The sequence below is a fragment of the Neodiprion fabricii genome, chromosome 2 (assembly GCF_021155785.1).
Source record: "Neodiprion fabricii isolate iyNeoFabr1 chromosome 2, iyNeoFabr1.1, whole genome shotgun sequence".
Taxonomy (NCBI): Eukaryota; Metazoa; Arthropoda; class Insecta; order Hymenoptera; family Diprionidae; genus Neodiprion; species Neodiprion fabricii.
Window position 1 is genome coordinate 12,498,362 of NC_060240.1, and position 24,159 is coordinate 12,522,520.

At 41.7% G+C, this 24,159-nt stretch overlaps 1 long non-coding RNA gene across 1 annotated transcript in view; it reads left to right on the plus strand.

The window, feature by feature from the left end:
• LOC124175274 overlaps nt 1-24,159 on the plus strand; it is a 64,268-nt gene that overhangs the window by 7,097 nt on the left and 33,012 nt on the right. The gene's annotated exons all lie outside the window — the stretch shown is intronic.

A 24,159-nucleotide genomic window follows, 5' to 3' on the forward strand; every position in this document is an offset into this window, starting at 1 on the left:
TATTACTATTTTTATGGATATTATGATTGTCCTTATTTATGCATCCAGTACCGCGCATGCGTTAGCGCTCCGCATACCTCGAGCCGACATGTTTTCTTTATAATACCGCAGTTCCAGGTTCAACCGAGACACCGGCTATACTCTTCACTTCCTCACCATTATACGCTATTCGCAGAGAATCATCGCCGATCACATCGCCAATAGTGATGCTGCCTTGTACCTCGTTGATAATATACCGACATTCGCCATCTTCGATCACTATTTTTCATCTCGGCTGGATTCTCTCGCAAGGAGAAAAATTAACCAGTACACGTAATGCCGCTTCGCTAGTTTTTGTGGATCGGCGTATTCGACTGCACGAGTCGAGAGAAGAACTGCGACGAGATCGGGAACATCTCGACAGGCCAATAATCATACCGGGTTTCACAGTGTGGCTTCGAAGATGCCTGCCGAGTGTGGAAATTACCACATGACAAATACCGCGATGTAATACGCTGTCCGGCACCTAACTGTATTAACGGAAGGGTGGAAGATGACCAAGATTTCACGAAGATGAGCAAAATGAGCAACACAATGTGAATTCCTGGGGTCAGATTATATAAGCACTGGGGAATAATGAAAAATAGCAAACACTCGCGAACATGTAAATGAACATGTTTATCGACGCATTACTGAAGAAATATTTCTTCGTCTGTCTAGACCGCGTTGATGTGTTTAAGAAGTTGAACGTTTGCCCGATGAAAGTAAAAAATATCATACAGCGGATAAAAACAAGTCTAAATTCTATCGAGGTAAGATCAATAGTGGGTGGATGAGAAAAAGAAGTATGTTTATTTTCCGTAGGACTACGAAGTTCTATCGCGTTCGTCAAAAAAAAAAGGAAGAAAATTATCGTGTTTTGATGAAAGTGACTGAGAGGCAATTGAATTTCATGACATCGATATCGGGTGGGAACAACGTTAATTTAATGCAGTCAATGTCAGCTCGTGGCTGAATTTTTGTGAATGGCAGTGCAGTATAATACCTTTTGACCCACGAGAAGACGCGGCTAGATATAAATTCATGCAACTTGCACGCGTGGTCAGCTCTCTCAATATATCTACCTACAACACCGGATGGGCACTGTGCCAAAAAATAAAATTCAAATTTCCCACGGAAAACAGTATACCACAACATATTTCTTCCGCTAGGGAATAAATCAGGTGTACCTATATACGCGAAAAGAAATGTATTCTATGTATATTTCAGCACAGTTTTTCTACAAAATCGTGCACGATTGAACAGTAAAACATTCCTACAATCGACGAATATATAATTAAATAAAAAAATTATCCAAGCTGCAATCACCGGGTCGTTGCTTTTACTTTTTGCCCTTTTAACGAAAGTAGCCAGTTGCGAACGAAGAACCGAGGGAATTGGAATAAAACCGCAGTTGTGCCCAGACGGATGTCTGAAGTATTGTCACAATTCCGAAAGTAAGGAAGATTCGAGTCTGGTTACCACGGCAAAGGCCATGTGAGTCTTGACTAAATACGAGTCTGCGTGCACACATTTATGTTTTATGGAAGTTGTGCCGAAGCTCTGGGAGTAGAGACATATAACCGACCGACAATCTCGGGCTTGTAAGTATAGTATAAAAGCCTCTTTGAAGTGGTTTCATCGTCCTGTTTGTCTGCGAACGTTAATCCGCCTGTAGCTAGGCTGATAGTAATACAGGGAATGATAATTATAACAATAATGGACACGTGACAGAGCAACAAGCAGATACAGAGACGTTTGTGGTTCTCGGTGCAGACTTTCGGTAGCGAGTCGGCGGGCAGGGATGAACTAAACCTGAAAGAAGACGTTAGACGACCGGAAGTGGCGGCGGCTTTCCTTTGACAAAGCCTGTCGGGTACTTTCGAATTAAACTGTTCCTCGTTTGACTACCTCTCGTTTATTACCAAGTCAAAAAGACTCTCGCATTACCCCCAGGCCTAACCTATTCACTGTTACATCGCTAAGGTCTTGTCCTGCAAGGAAAACGCGGTGAAAATGCAACAAAAATATTATTCTACTCTCTGATGAATCGTTCGTCTTATTACCAGAGTGACGGGAATTCGGCTGCGGGTCGGAGTCCGAACGAATCAGCATACGGACTGTCCGTTTAGTCGAATTTCATCCGTTTCGAATAGTTCGATTTACCGAAGAATCCAAATTTTTCAACAGTTCTCATTGCAATTACACTAAACTCGGGAGTTCGAAAGATTCACGTAAAAACTTTTGAAAATCAGAACCACGCTGACTTTTCATCGCTTCGGAACTCGACCATTCAGAGGCTTGAAGCTCCTGGCTGATGAAATCCGACTCATTTATAACGATCGTTCAGAATTCCTATCATCATTAGCAGAATTAGATTGGATTGAAATCAACAGTTTCACGTAGATGCGTGGATAACGTGAAAGAATTTTCCTGACCTCGTGTTGAGACATGAATAAATATGCGCTAGGCAAAGAACCAGTGAAACATTTTTCAACAATTTCAGACAGACTGGTCATTAGCTGCGAATGAACCGGAATCCTTTTGCTACCGGAAAAAGTGGAGAAAAAGCTGAAAATTCGGCCACTATCCGGGAACTTTTCTAAGACTTTCACAGCACGGTTGAACCTCGCCTATCCAAGCCCGTTTCATCCGAGTTTTACTTGTCGCGTCTGTGAAATGCAAAAATGTCTGTTTTTTTTTGCTTCTAGTACATACGTCCATTGCAGTTAGACTTGTTTATCTTGACCACATGTGTATACTTGTATTTCTCGTCGTTTTTTAACGTATTTGAGTTAATGCAAACACATAGGACTGTTTGTTTAAAAAGAAAAGTATAATACGTTCGTTATCACTCAAAAATTCATTATCATTTTTTTAGTCCGTATTATCCGAAGTTGCCCGGGGCCGCAATAGTCCGAATTTCTCAATGATAAAAATGAAAATAATGGACTCCTAGTCGTCACAACATTAAACGTGTTTTATTCATGCGATTAGCGGGGAAACTTCTACATTATGGTCTTCGGAAGCCGTTCAAGCTGTCGGCTCACCTATAAAATACATTCTACCTACTTGCACATCATCGATCAAGAAATAAATTTTCATACATACACGGAAAGAAACATATTGCAAATCCTACATCTCCCGTGTTTAATATACGGACAGTATTTTTTGGAGTTTAATCTACATCACAGCAATATTTACAAATCCGATAATAAGAGTTAAAAAAGCAATAGGAAGAGTTACAATATGCTTGGGTAGATCTACCAGAATTGATGTAGATCTGACTCAAAAAAAGTGCTGTCCATATATTCATCGCAACAGATGTAAGATCCAAATAACAATTTTTTTCCGTTGAGTTACTATGAGTCTGCATTTTATTGCTGAAATTTAATCGAATAAATGAGCTGGAAAAAAGTAGCGTGGTACCGAGAAAAGCCGAGAATTTTCAACTTTTCTTACCCGACGAACAATTTCTTCGAATCAAGTTATTTTCGAGTCAAATAAAATTGAATCAAAGAATCGCGGACTGAAAAATACCTCGCGCTGCGTCTAGTAGGCAACAGTTAGAAATTCACTCGAATGGGAGGGACCGTCTTGTGGCTCTTGGAGAGGGAAAACTGTAATTTGCTTAGAAGCAGAACACCTGTCCATATGCGATGCCCTGCCCATTCGTACATATGCACAAGTGTTCCGTCAGCTTTTCTGCAAAAACATGTACGACACGGGAATTAAACGTACTAACCCAAAGATATGGGCGTTTCTGTTGCCGTGGCACTGCACCGGCAGAAAATGGATGCCTTCTACAAACTGGATCTTGAGAATAATTTTTCTCCCTTACTTAGTTATTTTGCACGGCTTCAGGGTATGCGAACAGAAAAAAAAAAAAAAAAAAAACGATGATAATTTCTCTACAAGTTATTCATCTTCTATTCATCCGTCGAAAATATTAATTTTGCTGTTTATTCGAAAGTAGTGCAACTGGGCAAGGCTTTTGATTGTTTAACATATTAATTTCTATATTCCTTACGTCTCTTGGAATAAGAAACTTTTCAGAGAAGAATTCACGTACACCGAGTAAAAAGTTACGCGACTTGAACGCGAAATACCGTCGGATTTATTATCATATCGACACGGTAATTGTTAGTACAGCCTGCACAGCTAGCAGCTAGACAAGACGATTATCTTACTCGTGTCTGTACATAATGATTTATTTCTGTATCGCACTTGACGCTGCGTACGTCGGATGATGTCGCGTTGCAGTTCGTCAGAAATATTACACGTCACCCCTGATGACCATCGCTTGTGCCTCGCTGTTCGTTTCGGCTTACCCATAATCTGCTTAGCCTGACGCTGATCCGGACAAATTGCCGTTCGGTTACGCAGCGATTATTTTCTATGTTCGAACGGAGGATGAGGACAATCCAAACACGAGGGTTCGGACACTCGAAGAAATCAGACTCGTAGCCCAGAAAAATTCCCCGACGTTACGTGTACCGTGTGGAAAATCGGGGAAGAGACGCAACGGCCGCTTCAATTTCTTCAAAACAGCTATTTTCCTCTCTGGATGGAGAGAATATTTTTTCATATCGTCGTTCAATCACCCTTGTGTGGGGATAAGTTACAGAAAGAGTAACGGATCTCCGAATCACAGATTCTCCTGAAACTTTCAGAGATGTTTCTTTGGCTCAAAATATGGAACTTACGATGCGTAGTTGCATTCATTCGGCCTTATTTCGCTCCATTTGCATTACATCAGGTTACCGACAAAACGCAGTTTTGTACGTTACTATGGCTCTGGAATAATGACGAATGCCTGTCATCGAATCTTCAAGAGAGGACGATGAAAATTAATGTTTCAGGCAAAAATATACAACAGGTTTCGTTCATCAGGGTATACTACTCGTTAAACTGCAACTGTATTAACTGAATTTTAATCGAAGTGAAGAATGGCCCAATAGATAAAACTACGCATCTGAAGCCCCATATTTTCGGAAAGTCCGATACTCTGCTTGTCTAAGTAATCGACCGTTCAAAGGTTGAATTGATCTGATTTCAAGTGACTTCAAGAAATCAAATTACTTCGGTTGAATGCAACTAACTTGACGTGAATTCACTGGAATAAGTGACATTACGAAGTCACTGTGGTTTCATGGAATCAAAATACTTCGATTGAATTCAAGCGACTTGACGGAGTCAGGAGACTGATCGAATACGAATGACTTGAAGTAACTCGACGTGAATTGAAAATGGTGTGTTCGTACACTTTTTCCCACTATTGACCTACAAACATATCCCTAAAGAACGCATGCAGTATTTCGATCGCAAACGTAGAAGTTGCACAGCTCCCAATAAAGCGGACAATCGTAACAACAGCACCCACGCACATGCGCGTACACAGATTCGTAACGAGTACAAACCGATGTGGGTGTAGGTAATACGCAATCGTCAAGATTCGTGCTAGATTGTTATGTAAACGAGCATATAGCCGCGGGTTATGTACTCGCGATTAGCGACGTACGCACACGCAGCTGCACATGTATCGGCATGTATGCTGGAAGCGGGATTCGAACATTCCGGGGGCAAGTGGAAGAGGCCGCCGATTTACGGTGGTTTTATACCCAACTCATGCCTTACCGAAACGCGAAACAGCGCGAGTAATGACCGATTCATCACGGGAGTTTTGACAACGTCGAAGCCGCGCGCACTGCGCTCGTACCGCTGAATCGTGTTTACACATCGCAAACTGCAGGCCAACCGATGTTCAAATCGGTCTGCGCTAAACTCCGGGCAAAAGCTGCGCCCTGACTCGGCACCCATTCGGCACTATTACTGCCAGGACTCTGACTCTCCCGCCACGTTCCACGATCCGACGCCTCCACCTTATTGCAGACGCGTTCTTCCCCCGTGTTTGAGACTCCCTTATGCATACCCCGTGCACAAGTAACACGGGGTGTTATTTTTCTGAATACAACGCGGCCTCTTCAAAGGCCTGCGTTATGTGCTCGCCCGTCACGCGACCTGTTTACCTTTGTGGCCTATATTATAGTTGATCCTTATTTTACTTCTTTCTCTCGTTCCTTCTTATTTTCCAAATACCAAACCCAGGTGAAACGTTCCAGTCGATATAATGAGGCCACTGTGGTCCACTCGGTTGAAAATAACTGGGTAATCCAGTCCGATTGTTCAGCACCAAATTCCACTGTATACCTACGTTTTGATCATTCTCATAAAGAGTGAATGCACCGTTTGTGGCCACTTGTCCGAAATTATGCATTCAACGACGTAACTTCAAATCTATTTGATTACTCAATTCATCACCGAAATCCGTTTCTCGACAAACTTTTCTCCTGCTTCCATTTTCAACACTTTAAACACTTGATAATCGTTTGACAATTTCCGTTCCAGCGTATCAAAGCATCTTTGTACGATTTGCGGCCGTAATCTTCTTCGATCACGGACAATGAACGTGGCTCAAACTAGTACCAAGATGACGAAATCTGTACATCTGCCTCACAATTTTCTTGAATCTCTTGTGTTTCGTGTTGAATAAGTCAGGGAAGAGTCTAGAAATTCTTTTAGTGTCATTGCACGGCTGTACCGACTTGTGGATAAGAAAAAGGATCATCGCATCGCACCCATACGTCAACTCGGAGCGATTTGTGATATACGTATAGAAACACAGATGCAATCATGGATAGGTAACACGCATATCCACGTACCTACCTCTGCGCAAGTATATTTGTTCACCTATTCGCCTACGTATACAGAATACACACACATGGTACCTACAGCATCGCTTCCAGAGTCCTGAGTGACGTCCAAACGGCGGCTGTCAATCACTCGGCAGAACCAGAGAAGGTCCACCTTTGTTAGGTGATATTATGTTTTGGTTTACGCTACAGCGGCCACACCCTGCATCGCGCCGCTCTGCCTCGTCTTCGGTGCTCATAGAGAGAGAGAGAGAGAGAGGGAGGGAGAGTAAGGGAGGCGTCGGGGGGACAGCCTGCAACTTTTCAATCTTTCGATGGACCGCAGTCGCCTGGACCTTACTCCACAACGACTCGCACCTCAATCATTATTAATGTCGACCTAGCCTAGGTAGACGTACTTTCAACTTGGCACTCAAATGGTGGTAGGAACGAGACAAAGTGATCCTCGATGCCGAAAACGAGGAAACTTTTTCAGAGGGTATTCCGGTTTTGCAATCAAATGTTTTTGCTTTTTTTGCAAATTTTTTTAATCAAAAATATATTGGAATCTTCGAACCACAGTCTTGCCCATGTACTTATGCACACACACTGACAATGAGAGAAATTTTTAGTACCGGTAGATTTGTTGCTGTTACCGGAAAGTCTAGTATCCGTTACTGTTCTTTCTCATTACGATCACTGTTACTAGATTTTTTTGTGTAACCTTTGCGAAAATTCAATGCCTGTGCAAGAATAAATTGATGTTGAAGCCTTATTTAACTAAAAAAGTAGAGTAAACCTCAGAAACTGATTTTGCGTTGTAATTACCAAAATGATTACTTATTGAAACAGTTTTCTTTCTAACGACACCTGTTTTACTAAATTTTTCTAGTTACTGTGACAAACGAAAATTTTCCTCTGTGTACAAGCTTGATTGAATTGGTCAGCTGGTTGTTGAAACGTCACGGGTACAAATTTGGAAATCACGACTTTGAGAATAACGCGTTCAAAATTTTAGTACCGCTTCGATAAGTTCCAAACAAAATTATTACACTTAAATAAAATTATTTACATTCTCTACCGGCGATTCCAGCAACTCAAAGCCACAAACGGACGTGAAACTTTCCTCACACTCGTAAAACCGTTCTTCTGCAGAATTCTTGTTTCTATTCGCACAGCGCCATGGCTTTTGTAAGTCATTCGTCTCCCCACCGCGTGGAGTGTTCGTAGAATATGCTATACGCTCAAAAGTTTTGCAAATTTCGCCAATATATTTTGCACAGCAAAAATACGTGCGGGTATTCGTTGCGATGTGTCCTGTTTCGATAGTGGACACTTGAAATGACGGACGAGACGCTTTAACGTGATAAAAAAGTTTAACGTAATAAAGCTTTTCTTTTTTTGTATTGCAGATTTCTGCAAACCTGCATTTTCGGTCACAAAATGGTTCGAGAAATTAAACAATTCTTTGGTAGTCCAACAAAATATTCTGCGTTTTCCGAAGATGCAAAGCCTAGAAGATGCGGTATTCCAAAATCTCTAACTTGCTGCGTTGCACTTCAGATTGTATTGCAACTTCCGGCGATTCGTAACGAAAAAATACTTAACCCGTTTTAGTTTTACTTAACCCGATTTGGAACTTTTTTCACTCGGCGAACAATTTAGGTATGGGTAGTCGATTTTACCACATTTTAACTTTAAAATCGGGGACTGAGGAAGCCTTACACTATATTTTATCCTTAAAAAATAAATTTATGGTATTTGATATGGGGTAATATAAACCATACGTGCATCGTAAGACAATCGTTAGGTATATAAATTGCTTCTATTATGTGCTGGTTTAACCTTTTCAATCACACAATTCACTACATAGTCGCACCCTTTTGTTGTAATTTCTTTTATATTTCATGCGAAATATGTTTTTTTTTTTTGCATTTTCAGGTAACTCAATTGCGTGAACGGAAAGATTGAAAAAAAGGTTGATATTTAATTATTACGCGTACTTGAGTCTCGAATAACTTATCATTGAACGACAATCGTAGAACAACGTCTTTTCAATCCTACGAAAATCGCCGCATTCGAATGCAATCTAATCCGAAACGGTTGTACGATGATATAATTTTTGTAGAAAGTTGCACGAATATGTTAACGAAATTTTTCCAATTCAGCCAGCTATATACGGTCGGTAAATCAGCAATCTACCTTAGCGGCTAGAATTGTAACCGTTAATAGGAAGAAGCGTCTTTGACCGAAACTATGCAATTTTTTTAATGAAATAATACTTCTCGACTAGATTGCCTATACAATTCATCAAGAATAATAATATCACCGTATGCAATTGGTACAAAGTTGATATTAACCCAAAGTTCGACACAAGGTTTTACCGCGTGTAGCCGTTAGACAATATTTGGCAGTAGCTAGAACCGCTGAAGATGATCTCAGGTTGGAGAAATTGAAAAGCAGTGGCGGATGTGCGAAGCGGAAAGCGTGCCATCCGCCCAAGAAATTTATAGAGCAATTCTTAGAACAGCAACGGATTGTATTATACCAATAGCATAAAGCTCGGACAAAGAACAGGATGAATTACCGTGAGACATGAGCGATGCGGTATAATGACTTCGTATACGTGCAGCCTGCATCAGGAGTCTGAACGGATTCCTGTTTCTCTCTTTTTTAAGGCCGGCGGCGCTTCGCACTGCTTTTCACGAAACATTGGCACGGTTTGCATTACGATCACCGGCATCATCCTCGCATCCGTTGGCACATCAGACTTGACTCGCAGGAATACTGCAACAGGTTTTTCCCCCAGACGAGATAATCTTTGTTCTATAATCGTTGCCAACCAGATTGATCACCAAATGAACAAACGGTATGAGTAAAATCGACGCATTGTCCAAGCGTCATGTTTTTCATGACCAGCTAATCGGTGAGCTTCGATTCTACCGTTGGTCACGTTTCAACTGATTTTACTCTGTATGTACCATGACATGACGCGTAATCGTTGATATACAAATTTCTGGTACTACAGTCTCCTTACCGTCCTGACATCTCAATCCTTTGATGAACGACGAGTCGATCAACAGTCAAAGTATATACCTACACTGCATTATATGCAAAGCATCGCCAACTCAGGTTCAACGTCACTTATGAACGTCCTGGCGTCTTCTAACCAGAAGCAATTTTTTAAATTTGAAGCCACTTGAAGTTCCTTCTGAACCAACAAATTCTCTCAAACAGCTCTTTGCGCTAATGGCTATATTAGCTCCACAATATGCTGGAATTATACCTCGAAATTATACTTTCCCCTCCATCGAATGATGAGCGTAATAGTTGACGTGCAAAAAACTGCGAGGCCTCGTTCCCTCACGTTTACACCCTACCTCCACTTGATTTTTGCACGTCTGAATCGAGCTCGTATAAATAGATGTAATTCTAGAATTCGGATCAGCAAATTGGGTCCCATTATACGCGTAACTCGTTTATTAAATTTCCATTCGTGTTGCGAAAACGAATACATCATCACGACACGCAGCTTAAATATCGTCAGCTTTATGCAGCTATGCACCGAAAAAAGCTTTGCGCTCTTTATTGCCGACGTATCCTAAGGAACCACGGAGAGAACTCAAACGAGTTGAAAATTACACCTCGGACCGATCGCGTCCCTAGGTTTTGATAGTCCGCTCGTGTTTTCGTTCCGCTGAATAATGCGCGACAAAATTCACTCTGCGAAAGTAAGGGAGAAGAAGATAAAAAAAAAAAAAAATTTTTCGTTTTCGCATCGAGCCCCGCTGCATGTGCGCATCCTGCGGATGAATACACGATGTAAATCAATGAGGAGGTGCCCTTGGGGGCGAGGATGGATGTCGGCTACCTAGGGGCGGGGGCAAGAAGTGTTATGAAACATAATTAGCAGCCACCGCCACCTCCTGCGATGATTACAGGGCGGCGAAGCTGAGTCGTGCTTATAAGAGGAACGGTTCGGAAAGGGGAAAGACGGGGGGAGGAGGGTAAGATATCCTGACTACGGGCTACGACTTCTCGTCCAGTGTACAACCGCGAAAGTATAATAGTCCCTATCGCATAATGGCGAGCGATAGATCGAATGTCTGCACTCGCCCGCAGGTGTATATAGCAGCCCATGTCGGAGGTTGGCTTTTGCTATCAACCCTGCCCCTGCGGTATGTGTTTTTCAATTTTCTTTTTTTTTTTTCTCGCTGACCGTTTAGACCCGCTCGGCTTGTGAGCCTGATATTTAGCTGCGACCATCTGCGGAGTCGCTTAATTGAAATTAAGGCGGCGTTGAAGACTCGGTCCTTTTCATCTTGTAATTAATTACATCGCGCATAAGCCAGTATCGGCGATTATCGAAGGTAGCTCGTATGGGAATCGAACTCTGTGCGAAACACGTGTTTTTGCCGATTTTTCGGACGTACGGATCGGTTCACGTAATGACGGTTTACATTTTTCTTGGATTACGAAAAAATGTATTGTACACGTAGCCGTATTGTGTGATTTTTGTTGGCAATATTATATATTCTACCTATCGTTACATTAAATCTGTTGCTTTAGTTGCCTACATTTTTTTTTTTTTTTTTTTATTGAATTAAAATTAAATATCAACTTATTGTTGGTGGAGATTCACTGTAAAATTTATATGTCCATTCGCAACACACCGTTTACGTCGAGGGCAGTTGACCAAAGTTAACACTTCATTTTGTAATTTTAACATACTTGAATTAGTTGATCGCACAGAACTGTCCAATACCTCACGAGTGAAAAGCGCATAGATGAATACTAGAAATTTACATTAAAGTCGATAAAAATATGATTATCGATGCTTGTGCCGTCAGATATCGCGTGTATTGCATTACTTAAACGAATAAATTCGCATTTGAAATTCGCTGTAACAAACATCGTAATTCTAAAGCCTCGCAGAGGTTCGAACGCCTTGAATACTTTTTCGTAATTCCATTATTGTTGTCAAGTGGGTGTTAAAATTAATTCAGCCAATCGTTCTTCGCAGATCTTTAACAGAAAATTGGATGTTGAGATCGTGGAGACCGAAACGCAACACGTAGTAACAGACTAATCGTAAATATTTTATTAATCGCCATTTCCTTTTCAATTTTCAGATAAACATTATTCACCGGTCGATTTTGACAGGAATTATTGTATCCCATATCGACGATACTGCGCAAATTCGACATCTTTCAGTCGTAAGAAAAATACAAAATTTATTGTATTCCAAATTTCAGTGAAAAACGGTATTTACCGTGTTAGCAACTTTGTTGTCAGACTTACCCGATCCGATGAATTATTCACAAAAATCCATCGCTTAACAGTGTTGATTTAAAATTCTGAAAAAATTCATAGAGACAATTTGCAAGTAATATTTAAAACGCGACCGTTTAAGCGAGTCCGAAAAATGTGGCCGAACTATAGCCAAAGGATATTTAACATGAGATTTTTAGATGCTTGAGGTAGTTGTTGAATCAAAAAATTGAAATTAAAATTGAAATTTTACTGAATTTCTAGAATCTTTTGGAATATCTGTTTCCAAATAGTTTGAAATACCGTTCAACCAGGTAGCGCTTCATTTTCTCCGGGTGATACCACACTTTTAAATGCGTATACAAGATGGCGTCCTGCAGGGAATGTTTGACGCGCGAAGTCCGATAGTAAGAAATGATGCAGTGTGAAATTGAAGCGTAATGCGAAAAGAATTTCTTCTATTCTACTCACCGCACTGTGCGACATATCGTTAAACATTATATATATATATTATTGGTTTGACATGCTTTTTTTTCGTCGTCTTTATCAGCTCTTCAACCGCCGAATGTCGGGTCGTGACCACATTATTATACGGAAAATGAATATTTTCGGGCCCCCAAACCGCGAACAAACGACATTTGTTCAAGTGCTCCAAATTACTAACCGACAAGTTCGCATTGTATGTATATAATAAAATGGGAATATATAACATAACAGATACGTGTAAACACTATACTGGTTAAAAAAAAAATTGAATTTTTTCTTTTTCAATGTCACATGCTTAATAGTTGTAGTTGTAATTAATATTTAGTGATTCCTGAACGCAATTTTCCATCTAATTAACCTGAGGATATAATCACAGTTGTTTCTAAAATTTGTAGCTCGATAACGAGGCAATGCGCATAAATTTCCGACGCGTATTTTCACAGGGAATTTAACGCTCTCCAAAACACGGTCTCCTACGATTTATTGATGACTAAACAGTTTCAAAAGTTATTCAAGGTTAAAGTTGAAATAATGTATAAATTCACTTTTTTCGAGATTATCAACGAAAATACCAGACTTATCGCAAAATATTATGGGTTTTTCTTCTTCTTTTTTCTTTTTTTTTTTTATCAAGCATTTCAACTGTTATAAAATCATTTCATTCAATTAAATTTCAACCTAAGCAAATTCAAATGTACGAAACTACAAATCGGAAGCTCCATATTTTAAGGTAAAAAAATATCTCTAGAAGTTTCAGCAGAATCCGTTATCCGGAGGTCCGATACTCTTTCTTGCGAGTTGAAAAGAAGACACCTTTTAGTTACTAACATTGCACCATTCTACCGAAGAATGAATTTTGTTGGAACACAGGCTATCCGCCATTTGCAATGACACACAGAGACAACGCAATTTTTTCACATGTTACCACTACTCTTCTTATTTTGCAACGAAATCGTCGAATAACTTTTCGTTGGCTATAAAGTGCACAGTGAGCGATGCTAGTTTTGCGGTAAAAACTTTCGTTCACGGTGTTATAATACTAAAATCTATTGTGAGGAAAGTTGAGTGAATTCAGTCCCCGCTTATTAGGTACCTATACCGTTATTTCGTTTTCGCGCGTCTGTAATTAGTGATTCGTTATTCTTTATTCCTGACAGCCGAGAATGATTTGTACACTTTATTTCGTATACTTCTGTGCTGCATGTATTATAATTACGCTTGATCGTTTGATGAAACTTCATCGAACACCCTGTAATTTTACGATAACGTAAATACCGCAGTTGCAAATGCGTCCGTGAGGTAAACCTTGCTGCTATTATTTTCATCCGAACGGCTAGTCTCTAATATACCCTAAACACGTTTCACGGTCGGCCCTACGGAAAACTTCTAAACCTAAAATGAACCAAACATATATTACCGTCGAAGTTTTATTTCCCGCGCATTTATGCCTTACGTTTCAAATAATAGGCAAAACATCGCACTATAAATGTATCCGGAACTACCAAAAGCTACGTCACATCGGTGGTAAAAAATATATATATATATATATATATGTTATATTAGACTGGTTCACAAAAAAAAAAAGAATTTTTATTCAGTGCGGACTCCTCGTAAAACTCTTGTTTGTGACGAAAATAATGTTATTAAATTCAGAGAAAATAAAAGTCTTCATCATTTTCATTTAACAAAATATTGTTGCCTACAAAAAAGGTCTCTTTTCCATCTATATCTTCGCGCGAAATCGATAATATGTAAGGTAAGCATTTTTGTTTACGCGTTATTTCAATGTAAAAACGAAAGCTCGAAAGCGAGTCGTCTAAAGCTTATCCGATCGAGCTCAAATTTGCAGTGAATTTTTTCTTTTTTTTTCATCCTAAACAACTGTTTATAAGAAATCCCTAGTGAAAAAAAAATAATTTTTTTTCGTGAACCACTCTAATATATTATACACATATTTATATTTTCGACAAATTTTTATATTCTAAGCCTGGTATAAAAATTATGTCTGAAATTGTTCCAAAGGAATCGAAAAACATTTGTCGATCAAAAATTTCCAGTATAAATTACAAGAGTTCTTTCTTGAGCGAAATTTCTACGGAATATCTGGAGTTGTTCTTTTATAGAGACGCGGTTTAACTTATTGGCTGAAATTTCCGATGCACTGCAGTTTAGAGAGGTGTTGAGCTCTCAAATTACAGGCCATTATATGGTACATGTGCAGGAAACTGTTAATTTTTCGACAAAATTAACCGGTTCGAAGAAGCCGAGCAAAAACTGTTCAACTCCGTTCAACCGTGACTCGCTCATGATTCTTTTCTTTACTGCCATTTTAGCCGTGCCGCAGAGAAGCAGCGTAACTACTTTTACCATTATTTGTAATTGCGCATATTACGGTCTTATCTTTTCTCCATTCCTCCTTTTAACCGTATAAACATTTGTATTCAAAACAATGCCCAATATTGTGCAAAATATTTTGCAACAAGTTGAATACTGAAAATTTATAGAGAGTGAACCCAAGTAGGACTTTCGATGTAACGACGGTGGAATTTTCGTGGAATATGACGGCAGCGCAATCCCATCGGCATCTTGAAACTTCCCTATATACATCGACAATCTCCGTCGTCAAATTCGGATTCCGTTTTACAAGGAAATCTGCACCGTGCTTCGCATATTTATAGCCGATTCGGTTGTTGGGAAACGGTTCGCAGCAATATCTACTCCTCGGATTTTATCTAAGGGAAAACGTTACAGCTTTCCTGTGTCAGATGCTGAAAATTACCGGCAGTACAATAACGTGGAGTTCCTTCGGATGTGCCGGTCAATCGTCAATTCAGAAATATATCAAATCGGAAATATTTCCAACAAATAATCAAAATTTTGCACTGGTCAGGAATTACAATGAACTATTATACAAGATGACTAACCATCTCGAATAGTTCGCAAATCGAATTTCTTTAAACGAATTTCTAGCATGTTCCAATTCGCGGAATCTTTCAGAATATATGAAGTAAAATTACGTTTTTCTCTTTTAATTTTGGAGTACGTAAATTTAGGATTTATTTCAGCACTTTGCGGCTTTCTCACTTACGCTGAATTGCTACGAGATTTTGCCAAAATTTTCTTGACCTTTGATTAACCCTTTCAGTCGCAGTGAAATGCTCAGCGTCCTACCCCAAAAATGTCCACGTCCTAGCCTTATCGCAGTTTATTTACAACTTCAAATGATCTTTGTTACTTCGTACAGCACCAAAAACCCCCGAGTAACAAATTTCGTCCAGAATCATCGAATTTGGATAGTTTTAAAAATTTTACATCCGCTATATCGAATCTACTATCTTGAATCAAGAAATGATCAAATTCCGACATCGGATTCGTGATCAGCGACCCCAAAACCTCCCGAGTAACAAAATTCGGATCAAAATATTGAGTTGAAGTATGTACGTCTAAAAGTTTGCAAAGTTCATGCGGAAAATTTCGAAATAAAGTTTGGAGATTAGCTTAGCATATTAGAAAAATGTCCCCCAGAGTCGTTCGTATTGCATGGGGTGTATTCATATTGTACAGATCCGATACGGCGTCCTTTGGTTTACAGATTGTCTTCGAAAGCAATATTCGGTAGAGGTCGAGGGATAAGTATGAATGTAGATCAACTAAAAGACGGGATATGGAAGTCGGTGACACGAGCGTAATACAGCCGGCAGCTAGGCAGGTACGATCCGCCCACCCTTCGGGATCCGATCCATATATTCCGTAGAACAGGGTCCAGCCAAGCTGTTGCGAGTCGGTAGCGTCTGGCGGTGTGTGCCGCACGAATGTTAACGTCCCGCATTATGTGGGCGAGGAGAGTTCGCTCCTGCGCATTGCAAAACTAAGGGCCGCAGATCCTAGGACGATTCCGAAAACACAGACTGCAGAAAACTGTCCACATCAGGGACCAGGTTGGCAATGACCTGTCCCGGTCAAACGGAAGATCCCGATGAGACCGCGGAAGGTCATTCTTGGTTCGAATCAGCGTCCAAGGCGTCCAAGGTCGAGACGGCACACGGGACGTCTGAAAGACCTTCTTAATTCCCGAATGACGTCCGGAGGTCGTCTTTAGTTTCAGAATGTCGACTTTCGATCTTAGCTGAAATGCACCGAAAATATGTCTAAACAATACGTACGCAGAATGCGATATTTTCTCATGCCTTTTAGGCGGTACACGAGACATTTCAAGGATTTACATCTTTTGTTGGACGGCTTAAAGATATCTCAAAGATGCCTGTTTGAAAGACAATTCCTTTGTGTTACAGCAATTTATTTACTCGGTCAAGGCTGCACAAATTCGTTAAATTTAGGTGTACCAATATAGCCAGTGAATAATGACAGTATAATCAAAACGCCTTGGTGTTTATTGAAAGAGGCGCTCGCTAATCTCCTTCTCATTTTGTTCTTAAATAATTTCGAGATCGCTGTAGAATAGATTTCGAAATCTATCGAATGGACGACATCCTCAGGCACACTTCTGTGGCTTTAGTGTGCACATCTGCTGCGCATCGCGAGATCTGTTTTGTTTAAAACAGCGTCATAGAAGAACGTCTTCAGGGCGTATTATACCTGGTTTGAATGAAAATTGTCTTCAAACGGGTGTTTGAAACATGACCTTACGATGCGTTTGTTATCCGGGAAACGGATTTCTAACGTTCTTCCACACGACGCGTCTGCCGTTCTGACTGAATCCTTGTGCACGGATCTAAGCCAACGATGCTAATTGAAACTCTCAGGAACTCCCGGGCATGGGGCTCCCCGTAAGGGTTAATATTCGTTGTTGTGACACCACCGATTCAAAATCACAAAAGGATTAAAACTGTTTACGGTTAAAACTGCAGTGAATTACACGGCTCGCATTTTAATCCTTGATTTACGAGGAGCACGGGGACTGAGGGACTCGATCCCCGTGGAGAATTCAGCCCGTTATCCCGTTGGGGGTGACACCCTTGAATCGAAGTCGCCTAGAGTGACCACTCTCACCAAATCGTACCGCACGTGTAGCCCTACGAAACCTGGCGCACTGCACTTCCTCGATTCGTCGCGCCACCGGGGTTCAAAGATAAGTACTGCGCACTGTGACAATCAGCGTAAAGAACGGCTGATTTATCGCGCAGTAGCTTTGTCATTCCGGATTTACAGTTCACCCTTAACTTTGCACATCGATTATATTATCATATCGCAGACGGTGCGCTGTAACGACTATACCGATCCGCATCGAATCGAGGATTCAGTTTAGTCGAAGCTGTCGCGAGAAAATACTCGAAAAACAAAAACTAGCAATGGTACATGTCGTGCAATTCGTATGTGAGAAAGAAGACCGTTAATGGTTATCGAGCGATGTGGCTGGAACAACGATGTCTTTCGCAAAATTCACACTCCATAGATTCGAAGACACCCGAAGCATCCTATGCTGGAAAAGTTTCCTTTTTTTCAATTTTGAACGTTACGTCAGAATGACGTAACACGGAAATTCTAGAATTCAGCTGTACAGTAATAGCCATGACCTAAAAGTTCTTCTTCGTAACCATGGTGGTTTAATAAAAATCGTTCATCGATGATGGCCCAAGGGAAGCTTTTATCGATTTTTCAACATTGTGACGTTTCGGTCAACCAGGCCAATCATCTTCAAACTTGACAGCATTCGCACGGGAAGGGAATTCCGAAAGGTAACAATAAAAAACAGGTCTTACGGTTGTTTACCGAGGCGATGTTGAAAAATCATTAAAAGCTGCGTTTTTACCTGTATCAAGGAACGATTTTTACACACTTACTTTATACACTGTTTCCCCGTCAACTTTCCAACTCTTCTCAACGCCGGTCTGTGATCTCAGTCTTGCGCAATCAGTAAAATCGCGCACAGTGTAAAATTTTCGCGGTATCTCTAGGAGGTCCGATCTACCAGTCAAGGCAGGTCATATCGGTCATATCCGAAGCGGCTTAAACGTGGACGTTACAAGAGAATGCATGAGAGAACGCGCCGCCAAAGTAAATTGATTCAAATTAGTTCCCTAATAGCGGGTAATTGCATCTCGGCGGTATCGAAGCCCAATTCCCACTTCCCTACCCACCAATTCTTATACTTCGACTCCGTCGACTACCACTTCTTCACATCTTTCCTGATGGGTCATTACACGGTTTGCCGCCTAATACTTACGTCGATAGGTGCAGATTTAGCGCCGCGCCCCGTTCTACACAAGTATATTACTGCCTTGGCATCCGCGGCGTAGCTCCGAGCGTCAAACGGCGTTTGGGTGCTAGCGTGCGTTTTTCGATCCTGGCCTCCTGGTATTATTCTCGATTAAGATCTCGCCTTCGAATAACCAATAATTAGAAAGATTCCTCTGATTTGTTAATCTCCCCCTGGTCAACACACCACTTTAGACATTCATTCCCTGCCCGTGCATGATGCACCCTGGCACAGGTGGCTACTTACAGACCCGATCACATCGCGAATTCAAGGCGAGCTTAACAATCGAAGGAACAGCCGTAATCGGTACGCCTTCGATCGCTGGGTCGAAGAACGGGGCCGAAAATTGAACTGCCAGTATCGATTTCTTTCGATCGTCCGAACCATGACGGATCGTTCAAATCTCAAACCCTCAAGATCGATGTTCCCTCTTAAGATTATTGTCGATTTTATACATGGATTAACAGCTTTCCGCATACTTATTCAACTTCACCAGCAGACTCGGCGATTCGTAGTTAATTACTGCACTTTTCTCTTTTCCCCCAGTAATGATGTTTGTCGACAAACTTTGGGAAGTTAATTATCGTGCATTTGTGGCAATGAAGAAAAGTTCAGAAAATTGACGGTAACGATGCGGATATGTAATTTACAGTTGACAATTTTGACGCGCTTCGAAATTACGACACAGCTAAATTCACTATTTATTTATCAATTTCCTAAACCTTCTTTACAACAGTGGTCACACAACCGTGGTGTTAAACCCAATTATTTCCCGAAGTTTGAGGGAAAAACTTTGTTTCTCAGATGGAAGACACTTGGTATAAAATGCGCTTTGTTTAATCCCTCGTTAAAACAAGAAGGTACGAAATTCCTCGAAGATACGCGCAGATTGTTAATCAGATAAAACCCAACATTTATCGTCACAAGTTGTATCTCTTTTCTTTTCAAGACCGAAAAAGTTTATTTCCAATTCTTATAAATATTATCGGACTAATATATCACCGTGATACGGTAAGGGCATGTAGTAATCCTACCCTTGCCGATTCGGTAGTTTCTTTACTGTACGCTTTCTTTTCAAATTCCCTCGCAGAAAGGGAGAAAAACGCAATGTGTGATAGAATTGACACGACCTATCGATAAAAGCGGAAAGAGTTCGAACATAATCTTGACCACCGTTGGATCGGCAATAAAGCACGTTGGTTCTAACACGTAACGTATGTAGACGTACTCTGAATGCCAGGTACGTCAGTACGTACATACCTGAGCGTATATATTTCTATCTGGCTACCAGGACCCGTGATGTTAAACCAAATCTGAAGCTATACCCTTACATCCTACAATGTACATATAAGCGTGTAGGTATCCTCCTAATGTCCGAATGATAGCAGAGTCACTGGTAGCTGAAGGAATCTGGTTATACGAGGGTGGCCTGACGAGTGGCAGGTTGTATCCAGAATGCCCACCGCGGTGCTCGCTCAGTAGGGACTCCCCTTATTCTAAGTGCGATGTTATCTCCATGGGGCAGGATAAAAGCTGAAGCAGCCAACTACGATGATACTATACACTGTATATATACGAGTGTCAGGATGGCTAAAGTCTGCGGGCGGGAGAACGGAGGGGAATCAGGAATGCGGTGACCGGCAGGCTCGGTGAGGCGCGTCTGCTGCTGCTGCCCTGGAAGGAGGGAGAAGAGGAGGAAAGGACACTGACGTGCCCCCCTGTAGAGCGTGCGCGAACCTCTTTCTCCCTGTTCACCCCCTTAGCCGTATATTCACTCTCGGTTAGGGTTGGTTTACGACGGCATTAAGGACGCAAATAAACGCAGTTTCTTAGAGAAAATTAATAATATTGATGATATAATAATAACAATGGTACCTCTACTCGAAGAACGCAACGTTCGTACCGCAAACTTACGATGTTCAACATGGATTTGACGTACCACCGAAACCCGGTGAAATTGCATGTGTGGAAGTTGCGTTCTCGGTGTGCAGTAATACACACGTCTTATTGAATGGTCCCTCAGGATTCGGTTGAGCAGGACACTGATATTCACGGTCGGCTTCGGCCCGCATGGCGATTAAAAGCGAACACATCCGTCATTTTTCTTGACACTTATACCGCACAGAGTGTGACATATGCTTTGGGGGATGTCGGAGCTTCAATTTTACTAATAAATTCAGCAAGTCGTACATTGCAATTCTTTAGTCTATCTTGTCTTCTCTTGAACTGTAGAAAATGATAAGCTGTAATCGTCGCTGAGGAAAGTGAAAAATTTCATTCGATTAATCAGTGCTTTATAGTAAGCGTGCTTTAACGTTAAAACAGGTTAAAACACCCCCTGCTTCCCGTCAATTTCGAATCCTGCTGATGACCATGCACGCGAAAGCGCGATCATAAACCATAGTGTTTCCCAAAGATTTGTTGAATCCGTCGGTGAAACATAAAGGTTCGAAAGATTCTCCGTTTCCAAAACATAAATCACAGTGGAACCATTTTTAAGGCGGAACGGTAGCGTACTCTTCCTCGTAGAAAACCAACAGATGACAGTTTCCGTTAATAACCTTTCGTTCATTTGCATATCGGGCGAAAAATCGTAGAGCTCATAAATGTCTTGAACAACAACCTATAGTCGCGATGTCTTGATCAATAATTCGATGCTTTTTAGAACCAAAGAATTTCGACGGTACAAAGCATACGTTATTGAATCATGAATGATGATTCGTCGGCCGGCTGCGTGTACATCCGAACAACCAGTCGAATGATCTTAACGTGTATCTTCGTCACTCCTTATGGTTCGAATTATTCTTCTTCCTCGAACCGCAGTATTAGGCGGCCGAAAACCCGTTGGTATATACCTGACAGAGGGCCATTTGTCCTTTTAATAATTATAAGAAGGTGTGACCCCCACACTGAGGGGCCGTGAAGCCCGCTTGATATTTATGCATTTCGAAGACACTTCGCGTAGCTGGTTGAACTCCTCTCTTTGCGGTGGTGGTGCATGGTGCTGTGTTCCTCGAACCGCGGGGGGCGACGTAAACTAACAGCCGGTTAATTATTGTCCTCCTACCCCGGAGCTCTTAAGGATGGGAACTACTACCATGGTAGCATTCAATTAGCCTCGCTGCACGTGAAATATTATTGTCCGCCTCGTTTCATGCGTTCAATTTTTAAAGGGGGAGAGAGACGGACGCTGCCGAGGCTCTGAGGATCTTTCTAATGCATTTTAAAGCCTCCGGACTACTTGATTCACCTTTTCCTGCAGCCTCCCATCCGGTGGTTTGGATACACCGAGTTTATTCATTCATTCGGTCACTCGTTAGTTCGTTCCCGGGTCCCCTTCAGCTGCATCTTTGATGAAACGACTCGAGCATTCGGAGTCGACTTTTCGGGACGGAATACGATTATCTCGCGGGCGGAAAAAGCTTCTGTTCACTTTTAGTTTCATTTTACTATCGTGCTACCGTTTCTCTTTCATATGTTATCCAGTCATAACGGCCACTGCCGGAAGTCTGTTTGTTTATTATTCAACGAATGGTCGTTACAGTTTTTTCCCACGTATCAATTTCACGTGGCTAATGGCTGAAAACTGCTTTGAAAGAGATTTCAAAGGATTTGGAATCCGAGCTCACTTCAGTCATTCTGAATCGTCAAATTTGTTTATTGCAAACACCGTGATCATATTTTGAAGAGAAGTATTCGAATATAGATGTCGGATCTTTTTCGAGGCGTGATCAGTTATACAAAACTAAACAGCATTATGCGTTTGCCTTTCTAAAGCATTCAAGTACGGAAAGGAATTAATGATCGTTATTACTTTGATCATAGATCAGGGAGTCAAAAGAATGTTTCTTAGTTTCTAAATTACTCATTGAAGATATTTTTGCCAGCCAAAAGACGTCTAGACGACAGATATTTAGCCGAAAAATGTCCGCAACTGTGAGTATCTATTTTGTACATGTGTGTCTTTCTGCTAGTTTTTGGCCTGAAGATTATGTAAAAATTTCTGTTAACTATTTATAAAGGTTTAGGACACCTTTCGCTTCATTGGACAACTTTTGGCCGTTTGGGAAAAAATTCGAGACCCCGTTTATTTCTATTATACGTATGTATGCTGGTTACTTAGAAAAGTTCTTCAAGACACGGCTTAGTCCCATCACCATTTTCGAATTGAGAGTTTTCTATAACTTTTCAAGACACCGTCCCATGTTTCATCTTACGTCTTACTGCCACTTTGCACCTAAAAATTGTCCAACAGCCGTCTTTTAGATATCTACAAAAAATCATAAACTCCTTTTATTCGATAAAACTTCTCTTGTCTATTTCAAAGAATGCCCGGAGACATTGTTGTGCTTCATTAGAAGTCATTTGTCTCTTCACACAAAGTCCGTGTACAATACAGTGTTCAGTTCGATTTACCCGTCTTTTTACGACCTTTCAGCTTAAAACTTTCCCTCCAAATCTCGCGGCTGTCGCGAGGATAAGGAGTCTTCAAGACAACGTTTTAATTACACCAAACGTCTTTTCCCTGTATCCCATTTATCGACTCCCAGAGTTCCACTTTCGCCCGACGGACGTAGCCGCGGAGGTTAACAATTGCCGCTAAGAGGTACGCGCGCATAGCCTCCGGAACGAAAGCTTCCGCCTGCAGGAACGGTGTCTCCATCTCTCGGTGCCCAACAGCACTAACCACAGAGCTAACCGTGTCCTCCACCTCAATCCCCGCGCTCTCATTCTCTCGCTCTCCGTATCTACCCATCTCCTCATCCTGATAATAATAATAAATTGACTCGCATAGCGGTTAGAGTGTAACAGAAGTGGAGTGGCGGAGCTGGAATCGTAGCCGAGCCCAAAGCTGGAGCTGGAACTGGAAGCCCTTCTCGGTAGCGTAGGAGATGCGCGGAGGGAAAGGCGGCGCCCTCAACGCCCAAGCATCGCGTCGGTGACGGTCTCTCGACGCGGCCCGTGTTGCGCGGGTTGTCTGCCTGCTGGTATACCTCCTCCTCTGCTGCCCCCTTTGCCCTCGAATGCTCCACGACCCACCCGCTGTTACCACCCTCGCAGAAAGCAGTCAGGCGGGGGCAAGCCTCAGTCGTTCTTTTAGTGATCCCATGGGGGAGCAGGTTGAATGGTGACTGGAAAGGGGGTGAAAGGGGAGCGCGCCGGAGCGTGTAATTGAGTCCCGTGCGCGATCGCTACTTTATCGACCCCCCGTTCTCCTACTCGACCTTTTCTCCCCGCGCCCGCTGTTCCCCACGCCTTGCCTACTGCTCTCGCTAAGCGCTCCTCGGCGGAACTAGCGGCCACCCCGCCACCCCCGCACTACCTTTAAGCCCCCTTCCACTGCTCCCGGGGCTCTCCTCTATCTGTTACTCACACCCTCTCCATTTTATTCTCTTTAGTAGATACTCGCGCTGAGGAACGACTAAAGTAGAAAATCTAATACTACGGATATTCATCGACATTATTTACTTATCC